Genomic DNA, 13,819 nt, shown 5'->3' with positions numbered 1-13,819 from the left:
TTCAGCAGCGATTCTGTGTATGGACCCACCGGGGAGGCACCTGGCTCCTGGCCGCACCGTTTACCCCTGCCCCGGGTCATGGGGGGTGGGGGGGGGAGCTCTTACTGAAATTACGCAAGAGCTTTGCCTCCTGGGGAATGATTTTAAATTTGCTCAACCTTTCTCCCCTCTAGTGCTCTGCCTCCTTCCCTTTTTCTTTTGCAACTGGCTAATTTCTGTTTTTCATTCTTCAGCCCTTATTTCCCTACACTCAGTGGACCGATTCAACAGATATGACAGGTTTTAATCATCTCTGGGAACTCTTGGCACTAACATAAATGTGGTACTTAAGGAAGGGGGTTTAGCATTATTGTCATTATCATGATGATAATTTTTTTTAACATTTATACCACCTTTTAGAGGGAATAGCATGCTTTCCCATCTATTATTCCTGCTGATACTCCAAGCAATACTGATAAAGGCAGGGCAGAAATTACAATGTTGAAGTTATGGGTGAAGAAATCAATGCTCACATAAAGTAAAGCTATTCATTCAAGGTCATGCAACCAGTGAAAGTGAATTCAGGCCATTTTAGATTCCAAGTTCAGTGCTTTTCCTGGGCATAGTGAGCCCTTATTAATAAGGCCTTAACATTGTAGGAACTCCAGAAGTTAAGTTAGTCCATAGAAGGGGAATGCTTTTGTAGGGTAGAGTAAGTATGCCAAGAATGCAAGAAAGCGGGGAATCTAGAAAGAAATATAGGCATGGTGTCTAGAGCTAATTTTCCACGTGTGCTGCAGGATTCCAATAGGTGTATTGTTTAGGAAAAGAGTTCCCTAGCCACATGGGATTGGCAAATATTAAATCAAACAAAGTCAAGAAAATTTCTTGATTACAGCACCCTCAGAGACTTTGAAATGGCTTCTTGGTTCCCAAGGCGGGGATCAGATGTCCTGTGACCATGTTGCAAACATAGTTGACACAGGGCCCTTCTTGACTGAAGAAGCATCTCATGAGAGCGCACTTTGGGGAAAGCGGGTCAGAAACACCGTAGCTTGCCACCTGAGGAGGTAGGGGAGTTAGTCAAAGAGGGGAAAGATGAGAGCTCTTCAGATGTCAGGGGAAAATCTAGCTACCATGTTTAATCTGCTATCTAATTACTGAATCAAGGAGCTTTATTGGCCAATGTGGTAGGCTCTGTGTTAAGGTCCTACAAGGGGTAAAACTGGCACGTCAGTATTCCAGATGCAAGATTGTGTTGGAAGAGCAGCTGGCAGGACTGAGGGAGGTGACGGTATAGTGAAGAACATGCAAGAAGGGGGTCGGAGAGCAGGTTGTGGTCTTGAATGTCTCCAGTCTTAGACCTTGACCTTGTTCAAGTCATTATGCCTTCTTCTGGACTCTAGGTCCCTCAACTCTAAATAAGCAGAATGGACTAAATGGTTCCTAAATGATCAAGATTCCATGATTCTATAAATAGACATTACATGTTATAGAGGGTGATAGTAGATGTTTCAGGTGGAGACAGATTTGGAAGTTGATTTCTTAAGGAATGCTACGAGATGGCATCGCCACAAGTGAATGGTGAGGTCAGCTGGAATCACAAGCGGTTTTCCTTGTGAATACCTGCAGACAGGAAGCATGCCGTGCTACCCTCAGTTTTAAGATCAAATTTCAAAGTTGTGTGGCCCCAAAGACCCGCTCTGAAAGCCAAAGAGTCACTAGGTGGCCACTGCTGGCTTTGAAGGGAAAACAGAGATTACTTCACTAACAAGGCGGTGGCCTTCGTTCCTGGAAGAATGAAAAAGATTAATCAGAGAAATCATGGAAGAGGAAGGTAAAATCCTCAAAGAGATGAAGAGGCTCGGTATCAGGAATTGGCAGGAGAGTTAAGGAAATGAAGGATGGTAATTAAACTGAGTGTGAGGGGAGCCAATGGAAATGGGTCAGGAGAGACTGGAGGATGAGAGAAACAGAAATACCCGAATGTGTATGACTCGCCCGTGAGCAGAGCGTGACATCCAAGATCCAAGGAGGGGGCTCATGTGATGTCCTTTTCCACTTAAGACTCAAAAGGGGGTGCCTGGGTGGCTCAGTCGGTTAAGCGGCTGCCTTCAGCTCAGGTTATGATCCCAGGGTCCTGGAATCAAGCTCCACATCAGGCTCCCTGCTTTGTGGGGAGCTGCTCTGCCTGCTGCTCCCCCTGCTGTGCTGTCTCTTTCTCTATCAAATAATTTTTAAAAAATATTTTTTAAAAAAGACCCAAAAGGTATAAAAATCTCATTCCACACCCTTTTTTTCCCCCTTTTCTCCAAAGAGATGTTGGCTAGAGGCATGAGATATACTGGAGATACATGGGATCTTCATGGTCTGAGCGTTTAAAGAGTTTCTGGCCCCATAGCCCTCGAGTCTTGGAATGTAACAGTGGATTTGAATTTGACTTCTTTCCATGACTGACCCACTGGGGTTCCTGAAAGTCATTTCTCCTCTCTGAGAGGTTTATACTCACTGTGAAGCACAGAGTAGAGGACTGGAAGAATGAGCACACCTTAAAATCTGAAGTGCGAAGCTGCTTGGAAATTGTGGCTTCTTAACCTCTCCGTTCTACAGATTGCCATCATTCCCTTGCTGGTAGGATATAGAAAACAAGGAAACATAAGGTTGCCTTGATGATAAGTGGTTGTGGGACTGGATGTAGGAAGAGAAGGCAATAGGTTATGAAATTTCTGGCAACCTTACACTGCTTGGTTGGACTATGGCTGGACGACATCTGCCTGCATGGAGGAGATGGGGCCTCAGCCATCACCAGCCGGTCAGTACAATGCAGACTCATTCTCTGTTCCACTCTTCTCTAACGTCACTAAACTCTGCGACATCTAAATGAAACAAATATGAGGTTGACACATGTTAGAAGGCTCCTGTGACCCATTCCTTTCTTTAAGAGCTCCAGAATTCTTTAGCAGATCCAATGTGTGGGGATTTTGTGCAGCCGCAGTGTCTACACGACTACACCGTTGAAGAAAAGCATCCTGATAGAGGGCATTCAAAACAAGAAAAAGCCTGTGTGTTCTCTGCCATAATCACTCATTGCAAACATTGCAAGAAAGGTCTTCCCATGAGCCTGGTAGCAGGCTGGCCATGGTGAGAAAAAAATGGCACAGACATGGCCGTGTCTATCTCTGAAGGGCGTATAAGGGACATACTCTTATTTAAATAGGGAACAGCATTTTATTAGAGAGTTGACTGGCAAATAATACACAGGATTTGACCTGTGTAGAAATAATCCCATCTCAGGTTGCTTTTAAGGAATACTGATGGTAAACTGAGAAGTGAAAAAGTCAGCCAATGACCTAGACATCTCTAAATATCTGGGCCTTTAACAGCAAGTACAACAAACATCTGTGCGGCTGATTAGCACTTTAGTCTTAGAGGAAAAATAATGATTTCTTCCTACCATAGATGCCTTCCTACCAAAGATGTCTCTTTGAGGAAATGGGTGAGAAAAACCCATCGAAATTTGTCTCACGTGAGTTGGCTGGAAATTCAGGCCAGTCTTGCCCTGAAATTGCAAATCTATATTTGGGCAAAGACTGGCGTTTCCTCCCCGAGTCTCATGTGTTCGGTGGCTTATGAAATATATGTGAATGCCAAGATGGGCAATGCTAGGCACTTTAGGTGTCCTTTTCCTGAACAAGGAGCAGGACGACATAGACTTCTCTAGAGCCTCACTCCTTACCAGCTGTGATTCTGCACCCCCCCCCCCGCCTTACTGTTCTCTCCTCTCTTCCTCGATCCTTAAGGACAGAATTCATATCCTATTGCCTCGTTCTCCGTGGCTGCCTTGGTACTGTGCCCATAGAAGGAGTTTAATCAATATGGATTGAATGAATGATGCTCTCTAAAACCTACATAGACTTTTCTATGCTCAGTCATGCCAGCCTGCTCCAGATCCTCTTGTTTTCTTCTTTAGATCATTTTAGTTTCCTCTTTTTATCTGTCGCCAACTTTTCTGCCTCTTGCTCTTCTTCATGCAAGTCAGAATAAGGAGATAGAGTGCAATGTCGGCTATTCCTTTCCTTTTGCTCCATGCTGTACACTGAAAGTTTGTATCCCCCCAAAATTCATATGTCGAAACCAAATCCCTGTGATAATTTGATGGCCAAGCCTTTACAAGGGTGGGGTCCTCATGATGGAATTAGTGCCTTGTTAAAAGGGACCTCAGAGAGCTCCCTTGTACCTCCCACCATGTGAGGATACAGAGGAAATAGGGCTGTCCAAGAACAGGGGAGTGGGTTCTCATCAGACACCAAATCTGCTGGTGCCTTGTCATGAACTCCCCAGCCTCCAGAATTATGAGAAATAAATTGCTGTTGTTTATAAGCCACCCACTCTATGGTATTCTGTTACGTAGGCCAACCCAACTGAGAGAAGCCCTTTCTCATCATGAAGTTTTCCCTTCTGATCCCTGTAGGAAATCACATACAAAAAGAAAGCAAAAAAAAAAAAAAAATCTTACGATGCGCTGATAGTCGTGTTTCTGTTCTGTAGCTCTAACTCCCTCTGAAGTGGCTGGTGAAACAACCGGCTTGGTTTATTGCTGTAACCGGAATATCACTAATGTACTACATGACCCCGTCTATGCATAACATAGGTTCAAAGAAAGAGCAGTTTGTGAGAGGAAAAATAATAGAAAGATGTTTCAATCTGACTAATCGCATAGAACACAAGTTGGCAAATTTATGGCTTCTAGGCCAAATCTTTTAAACGAAGTTGTTTTATTTCTTTTAAAAACATCTTTATTGTTCCCTGTTCTGAAGGTTTAAATTCGGTGTAGGTTCTGTTATCTATGGATCTGAAAAATGAAATTGTCATTAAAGAGGATTTTGAGGTTATTTCTTTAAAAATTTATCCTAGGCTCATTTTAGAAGACTGGAGGCCCTGAGAAATATCTTGAACCTCACTTCTTACCAGCTGTGATTTTTTCCCCCTGCTTCTCTTAGTGTTCTCTCCTCTCTTCCTTGCTCCTTAAGGACAAAATTCGTATCCTATTGCCTTGTTCTCTGTGGCTGCCACAGTAGACCAGCAATTTTAATAAAGAAAAAAAGTTAAGCACAAAAAAAAAAAAAAGAAAAAAGTTAAGCAATAAAAAAAAAAACAACAAAAAACAAACAAAAAAAAAACTCTTCTGAAAAAGCAATGTCAGCCTCACGTACCCAGTTCTCAAGGTACAGAGTGGGGCTGCACTCACGTGGAACCAGCTCATCCTATTGTCTCAGGGGACAGCAGCCATTAGGCCTCTCTTCCTTTCTGAATGCAAAGTGAAACCGTTGTCAGGCTCCTCTTTCAGGTAAAGTGATTTTAGTTGCATGGAAGAGTCTGTCTCAAGCTGGCCCAAGTAAAAGGAGTAGTAATTGGAAGGAGGCAAATGGTCTAACAAGGAGATGGAATTCCTTGGAAAGCAAGCACAGGAGGTCCAATAGAGCCTTAGGCACCTGGAGCTGCAGGACAGCTGTGGACTCAAGTGGCTCTGGGATTTCACGGTCGCAGTTTGTAGACCTTTCCACAGCAACTCTCCGGCACTGTCCACTTTTAGCCAAATCTCTTGACATTTAAGTTCAAAATTCTGGGAAAAGGAATTCAACTGAGCTCTTTCAACTCTAGTTACTAGGTCCCACCACGGACCAATGAGTAGCTATTGATTGATGCAGTCGAGTCATTGGCCATCCCTGTGCAGAGACCAACCTTAGCGCTGCTTCCCTCGTCCTTCAGTGTGAGATTCTGTATGGGGCAGGTTGATCAGAGGAGGAAGGGTCACGGCAGGCACATTGCGCATTGACCGACACATCCAGGACCATCCAGCCCCGGGCTGACACACACACATCCTGCATCTGCATTGCTAGAGATGTCCTTGCCTGACACTATCTGAACATCGTGCATGTGATTTTGGGCTCATCTGTGACCTCCCAGCAGTGATGCAATCCAAAAATCACACCTGCTTCCGGAGGCCACCAAAGCTGCAAGTTTCTCTCAAAAGCCACAGCCTCCTGGTGATGTTCATTCCTCCCTTGACTCCACTTTGATCCTATTCGGACATCAGTCTTATACACACACACATTCACATGTGTGTAGGGATATAATATAATGCATGTAAAACCCCACAACTCTAGGACAGTAGACTTCATTCTGCAGAGGAATCATTCACAAATTAACACTCTCCATTTTTATTTTTTTCCCGGTCATCACAATGATCTCTTGTAAAAATATACTTTATATTCCTCCATTTCTTGATTTGCCAAGTTACAAAATCGTTGACTTCTTTATTTGAAAGTTTAGGAGTCCACTACTCCTACAATAGTTTCTTTTTTCCTTACTCCACCCCTGCTACCCTGATCTTGTTAATGAAGCTTTTGTTTATGACAGTAACATTTTGCTCTCTAGCTAAACTTAAATCTACTGTGTCAATTGGTTGATCCTAAAAATGGAAAACGAACAAACAAGATTTAAAATCAACCATGTATTTCTCACATGCAATGTATGTTTCCCCTGCACTTTGGAGACAACCATTATTTTCTAGAAGCCAGTATCCCTGATAAGAAGTCTCACGTACATCTTATTGTCTTCTCTTTGTAGATAAGTATTTTTTAATCTCTGGAATTTTTAAGGATTTTTCTAACCCTTGGAGTGATTATCATTGTGTCTTAGTGGACTTTTTTTCATATACTCTACCCCACACAGTAGTTACATATCTTTATTCAGGTGAGTCAAATCTTGTTTCATCGATTATTTCTTCTCTAATGTTTCTGTTTTCTCCTGGAATGCCTGACATTTTCTACCCTTGTCCTTTTGGTAGAGTTTCTTTTTGTCTTTTTCTTTTGTTTCTGTCTGGTAGAGTTTCTGAACTTTATCTTCCCGATGTCTAACTTAATCTTTGGGTGATTTTATTTTGTTGTTCAACTCTATCAATGATTCTTTTTTGGGGGGTTATTTTTTTTTTAAATAAATTTTTTTTTACCAAAATACAGCCACTTTTGCTGATGTTTTCTCTATGGCTGCTTGCAAGTGACAGTGGCAAAGTTGAGTAGTTGCGGCAGACGCCATAATATCCTGAAAGCTGAATGAAAATATTTACTATCTAGCCCTTTATAGAAAACGTTTACTGACCCTCATCTTAGAAGGTGCAGGGGTGGGGAGAGGGAGAACATTCTTAATGTACAGGAAAACACTTTTTCCCCATTTCTGTCACATGTAGTGACTTTCACAGGGACAGGTGCTGGTCTCTCAAAAATGAAAGTAATCCTTTTTCTTCTCTCAACTTCCTATCAAACATCCCTTTTTTGAAGTCCAGCCTAGGTAGTTTCTAACTTCTCCAACCTCACTTACCTTCTTTTGAATAAAATTCAAAATTCCCTCCACTAGTAATTCTTATTTATTTTTTCCCTAAATACCAAAAACTTTACCCTGACTCTGCTCATTCCCATTGTCAGCTCTTTCTACTGCTGATCGCAAACTATCACTAACAACCCAGATCTCACACCAAAAAGGCCTTCTTTAGGAGAGATGGGTAAAGAGGAGGCTCATAGGCTGGTCAAAACTATACGATTTGCTCCCGTTACATCATGAATCATTTGATGGTGGTTGCAAGGGGAGGCTCACCAGCAGCTCACCTTTATGCACGCCCGGCCTGGCATATGAGTTCAGAACTCTCAATGGCATCCTCTCTTCTTGCATGTAGCCTCGCAGAGATGACTGCCCACTCCCCTCACATGGGTCTCAGATGGAAAATCTCTGCTCTCAGGCTCCCTTGAGGAGATATCCACTTCCAAGGGCTCTGCCCCTCCCAGTCAGAATGCTTGAAGGACATTTCTTATTCCTCTCACAGCATTTATCTTTGCCACATGTTTGGTGTTTGTACATGGTATATATATATATATATATATATATAGTATATACATATATGTAGTTTTTTAGTATTTTTTTTAGCAATCTCTTTCTTGGTTTCGAAAGTGAATTTTGTTCATTCCAGGGGAAGTTCAAGTACAAAATTGTACATATAAGAAAAAATCAGCAGTAATCCCATATGCAGAGGTAACCAAAGTGAAGATTTGGGTATGTGAATTTATAATTATTACTCTGTTAGTATGTATGTGAATCTTTCCATATGAATATGCATACACACATAATTATTCAATTCAATTTTGTTCAGCACATACACTTAGTTTTGTGTATCTCTTCGTTTAGTGCTACATCCTGTGTTCTTGCTTTTGGGTTTGTAATCCTGTACACTGCTTTGTACTTGAATAATTGTTTTCCCGAGGGGAAACCAGGTTTTTCAGTCAGATCATAAAATCCTTGAGTGTAAGGATAGTTTCTCCTTTTTAAAAAAAAAAAATCCCCTTCTTTCCTCATCTCAATTCCCATTCCCACCAGCAACCAGTGCCAGTTAGTAGTAAAGAATGAGTGTTCGATAAATATTTTCCGAGTAGAGTTGAATGGAATGATGTGTGACGCACCCATAGGAGGAAACTCCAGTGTCTGATCTTCCTCTCTTGTTCTTGCCACACAGAGAAAGTCACAGCTTGAAACGAGCCGTGAATGGTTCTTTGGCGGGCGCACAGCAATACACCTGCTGAGTTACGAGCCTGATGAATCATTTGCCTGGTTATCTTGCTAGTCATGCTGAACTGAATGCCACTTTTCAAACCCAGCATGTCCAACCAGGGCTCTTTCCTTGCTTTGGTTTGTGGGTTAGTGTTTTCTCTGCAAATAGTCTCCCTATCTCGTTTTAAAAATCTGTAATAATGGACTTATAAAAACAGGATTCGAAGAATACTTCACCACTCTTGCTTTTCTAATAAGAGTTTTATTACATATTGCCAAGTAAATTAGATTTGGCCTCTTGTTTTATTTATACATAAAACCAAGCAAAGATATCAACCATGGGATAAATTAATAACAAGGCATAACCCTGCCAGATATTTCCTTTGGGGGACAAACCAAACAACAAAACCACCCTCCCAACACTTGTCCTTATCTATTTCATTACATGCTTTGGCAAGTCTCAATGGCCTGCTTGTTTAACTGACCTAATGGTTTTGTTTATGTTTTTTTTAATTTATTCCTTTGCAAAAGTTAATGTCCCTTTACTTTAGCATCCAAATTTCTCTCTTCTGTCCCAGTCTGCCTTACAGATTCCCCCCTCCTCCTATTCCTTAGATGAGGAAATGCAAGGGTCACTGAAATTAATGAAAAACACAATCGTAACAACATGAAACCAGAGGCCCAATTTGGCTCTAAGGGGCTCCATTTGGGTGTATCACGTTGCGTTATATGATGTAAGGGCTTCATGTGGGTTAATCAAAATGTAACCTCAACCCTTACTCAAATCACCTGTTAGACTGCTGTTTGTGGAGGTTGAGCCTTCCTGCTGCTGGGTCTGTAATGCATTTAGCTAATAATAATCCCTTCCATTTGGGAGAGTGCCTTCTACCTTTCAAAGCTCCTTCACCTCTATTATCTCATTTGATCCTAACTCAGCCCTGGGAAACATTTCCCATTTAACGGATGAGGAAACCCAGAAGAAATTGACTTGCTCATGGTCACACAACCAGTTTCTCCAGTCTTTCGGTCTCCCAACTATTATAAATAAGTCACTAAAGTTTAGGCGTCTTTTTAGTGTTTCTGCTTAACACCACTCAGTACATTTTCTTATAGTTTAAAAAGAAAAGGCAATTGTATTAAAATATTGCCCGTAATTTTATATTAAAATTCGAGTTCCCATTTCAAGTGCCATATTCCACAGTCTGTAGTTTTAGAGACACCTAAAGCTGGAAAGAAATTCAAACATCACCTAGTCCATACCCTGGCCTCTCGGTCCCTATTTTCAAATTGTCATAGACTGGGACAGTTTGAGAGTGACTGACCTCAATTCTAGTGGAACATTTTTGCCATGTCCTGACTTCGTATACCTTTCTCTGGTCCAACTATCCTTGTAGTAAGAAGTCTCTATTAGAACTTACCGAAATCCTTTCCTCTGGAATTTGAGCCACTTTCACCTTATTCTGCTGTCAACACAGTTCAAAAACAGCTCTTCTCTTCTTTTATCCAGTATCAGATTCTGATTCCCTTCCCTCTCTTCTAAAGAAGCAGTTTAATCTTTATCCATGACCTTACCTGCAGCATAGCTTAGCTTCTACATAATAGCCCAGAGATGTATGGTTGTATTTTCCAGAGTAGGGGGTGGATAAAGTATAGCCCCACAGCAGAAACCCAGCTGGTTGCCTGTTTTTGTATGGCTTGGGAAATGAGAATAGTTTTTAATGATCGAAAAAAAAATCAAAAGAAGATTTTGTGGCATGTAAAAACTACACAGATTTAAAATGTCAGCGCGATGAAGTTTTGTCAAAATACAGCCACGTTTATTAGTTTATGTATTACCTGTGTGACTGCTTCCTACTTATACTGGCAGAGTGGAGTGGTCGCAACAGAGATCGTATGCTCTTCAAAGCCTAAAATATTGACTCTCTGACCCTTGGCAGAAATACAGGGCAAACTCTGGTCTGAACCATAACTTTCCTAATTCCTGTTCCAAGAGTTTGGTGAATCTCTACAGTATGAACACTGGTTAAAGAATAGAAGGAAATTCTTACTGTGCCTGTTTCAGATCATGTACGTTTGCCCAAGGAAATTTTATGCTGAGCAATGTTTGCTTACTTTCCGGAATGAGTTTCCGATGCCCCCAAGCTCAAACTGTTAACTGGCCGCTCTCTGTGGGAACATCATAGGGACAGGTAAAAGGAGTATTTGACCCATTATACTATTTTAATCTGTAAAACTGGACCTGAAAAATTTGTTGTGAAGTTTAAATGAGCAGTTTACCTGAAACTTTTAAAACATCAAAAATTAGAAAACTGCTAAGGCAGAAGGAAAATAAAAAGCCCCGTTGTTATCTAAATTGAATTCAAGCTCTGAGATCTAGGGATAGTATCAGGGATTATTTTTTTGTAAAATGAAACGTCTGAACAAAGTTAAGGGTATCAACATCTTCAGATTGCTTGTGGGTGCAGCTATTGTAGAACCTGGATCCATTAAAGTCTGGTCTACTCTATCCCATCCTTGGATGGATTTCAGTATAGTAACAAGCAAAGAATGATGCTGTGCTAGTCATGATATTTGAGGAGCCAAACCTTTCTTCCATCATCACTAAAGCTACTTTCAGTCTAAAGAAACCTGTGCTGAATGTCCTTCACCTATGGCCAAATTGGAGTTTTCATAGTACTAAGTTACTTAAAGGATATCTGAGGAGATAGAGTTTGGGCTGAGACTGGAAGCTTCATGCAGAATTTGTTCTATAAAGAATATTATGAAGAACTGTCATCCTCAGTGAGTAGAGTCATGTGGGTGAAAATGCAGAGGTGAGTGAGCTCTGGGTGTTTGGGCACCCACAAGGAGGTAGGTCAGTGTGTCTGGAGGACAAAGTATGAGGTGGGGTTGGTATTGGGAGACATGGCTGGAGAATGGTAGGGTCTTTTTTTTTTTTTTAAATCAATGACTGTATACTGTGCTGAGGAACATGGATTTTTATTTGGGGGCAAAGGAATAGCTTAATCAGGTTAGTACTTTAGAAAGATCATTAAGACTAGTGTGAAAAATGAATTTGAGTGGAACAAATCTAACTGGTTGTTAGAAGGCTAGTCATGCAGGCAAGAAAAGCAGAGCAAGATGGAACCCCTGGTGGAACCTGGGCTTTATCCTTTTGATCACTGACCCTTATTTTTTGCACTTACCTACTCTGTGTTCTTCATGCAGATCTACATATCTGTTTCTTCCAGGGGTTCGTGAAGGTTGGACTTGAGTTTTACTGAAGAGTATTGCAGAGAGTATTGCAGAGTATGGCAGAGAGCTGGGACACACAGAAGACATTCCATTAAGTTGCCTTACAAGTCAGTTGTTGAAATGACCTATCTCAGAGCCTGCCTGTTCATTCCATAAATGATCTTTGCTAAAGCAATGAATAGGTATCATCCTAGTTAGAGCAGTGCCTGTAATTAGCTTGGAGCCATAAATGCGGCCATGTCCTGTCCAAGACTTTTGCTCTGTAGAAATCCAACATCTGGGTCAGTAAAAAAAAAAAAAAAAAAAAAAAAAATCAGATTTCTGTTGTTTTGTCTCTTCCCAGCTTTCTGGAAATATCTTTCCTTTCAGAGATCTGCTTATCTTACTCAAACAACTAAGAAGATATTCTTATAATAAATTAGATGAGTAATATCTAGTGCTAGACTCATGGTTTATTGAAGTGACAGTTTTAATAGCCTCCCCCTTTTTTTCTGGAGGCATTAAATCAATCAGTTAATAAATTTTAGTGTTTTATTAAGAAAAACCTCTGGTGTTCACTATTATTCCTAAATGGAATGACCTATGTAGAAAAAAGAAGGTCCTCTGACTCCAGAGCCGTGAGACAAAATCCGATGGATATTATCTGGGGTGGTGCACAGGACATTTCTACTTTGGGAGCGTTGCATGAAGTGAGCTTTATGATTACATCCAACTTGAATATTCTGGGGCTTTATTTATTGAACACTTACAATTTGATGTTTTTATTCCCATTGTTTTTAAACATTGGTAATATAACAAAAACCTTCTCAAGGAAGTTATATTTAACAAATGAGAACACAAAGATGAAGGGAAGCAAAGAGGGAGTGGAAGTAATCTGATTTTCCAAACTCAAGGTAGTGGCAGATCCTCACAGAAAAGGGTATATGTCTTTTGTGGTACTTTGAGCCACCAAATTCATACCTTGGTTCTTTGTAAAATGCATGGAAAATTTCTTTGTTTCTTTCTTTTTTAGTAGTCCTTAAAAAGAATTCCTAGTTGCATGCAAGTAGGAAGTGAATCAAAACCAAGACCAAAACCCAAAAACAACCCCCCCAGCCCCCCCGCAAAAGTAGTATCCCAGAAGTCTGGGCCAAGAACTTCTCTTGTATGGACTGATTTATTTGGTTCTGGGGTGGGGGTGGATGTAATTTACTTTGGATTTGATATTTTAACTCTTACTTCATGTGCTACTTCAAACATTATAATCAGAGTGCACCTGGAATAAAAAAAAAAGGGTTGGGCTGGGAGACAGGAAACTTGGGTCTAGTCCTAGTCTATCATAGTCTCCTTCATTGTCTCCCTTAATGACTGTAGCCTTGGTCTCCTCATCTACCTAATGGGGTAGTAGACAAGACAATTTGAGTGGTCTCCCCAATCTATAATTTGACAATCAATTCTTTTGGGTAAAAGTTTTGACAAGCATGAATGTCTTGATGTGGGCTTATCTAGGGATGCTGGGTCTCTATGATGAGCACTCACGGCTTTGTATTGACTCTGCCACAGAGTGCATAATTTTTTGGTTTGTTTTAAAAATTAATCTACTGAAAGATACGTGAGACCTGTAGCTCTCCTGGGAAATACAATGGCTCAATGTATTAGTATCATTCTAATGGAATGGGCTGGTGAGACTGAGACACGGATTTTAAAGTCATGGAAACATTGCATTTTTGTTGCATTTCTATGTAAGAAGGACAAACATTTCTTTTTCTTCAAGGGGTGTTTATGTTATTCACCAGAAACATGATTGATCACATACAAGCGAGAGGCGATAGCGTGTTTATGTGAGACCCACACAAAGTAATCCCTCGTGGAGAAATATCCTATAACACAACCATTAAGGTTGGCTTGACCAAAGTGTTCCTTTTCCTCCAAGGAAAAATACATCTTTTAATAACTGAATAATTCATCTATTTGGATTCTTCAGACTAGATTATGACCTGAAGTTACTGCAGTACTACAGGAAATCAAG

The sequence above is a fragment of the Nyctereutes procyonoides genome, unplaced genomic scaffold, assembly GCF_905146905.1.
Source record: "Nyctereutes procyonoides isolate TBG_1078 unplaced genomic scaffold, NYPRO_anot_genome, whole genome shotgun sequence".
Lineage (NCBI taxonomy): Eukaryota > Metazoa > Chordata > Mammalia > Carnivora > Canidae > Nyctereutes > Nyctereutes procyonoides.
This window is presented reverse-complemented; position numbering follows the sequence as displayed.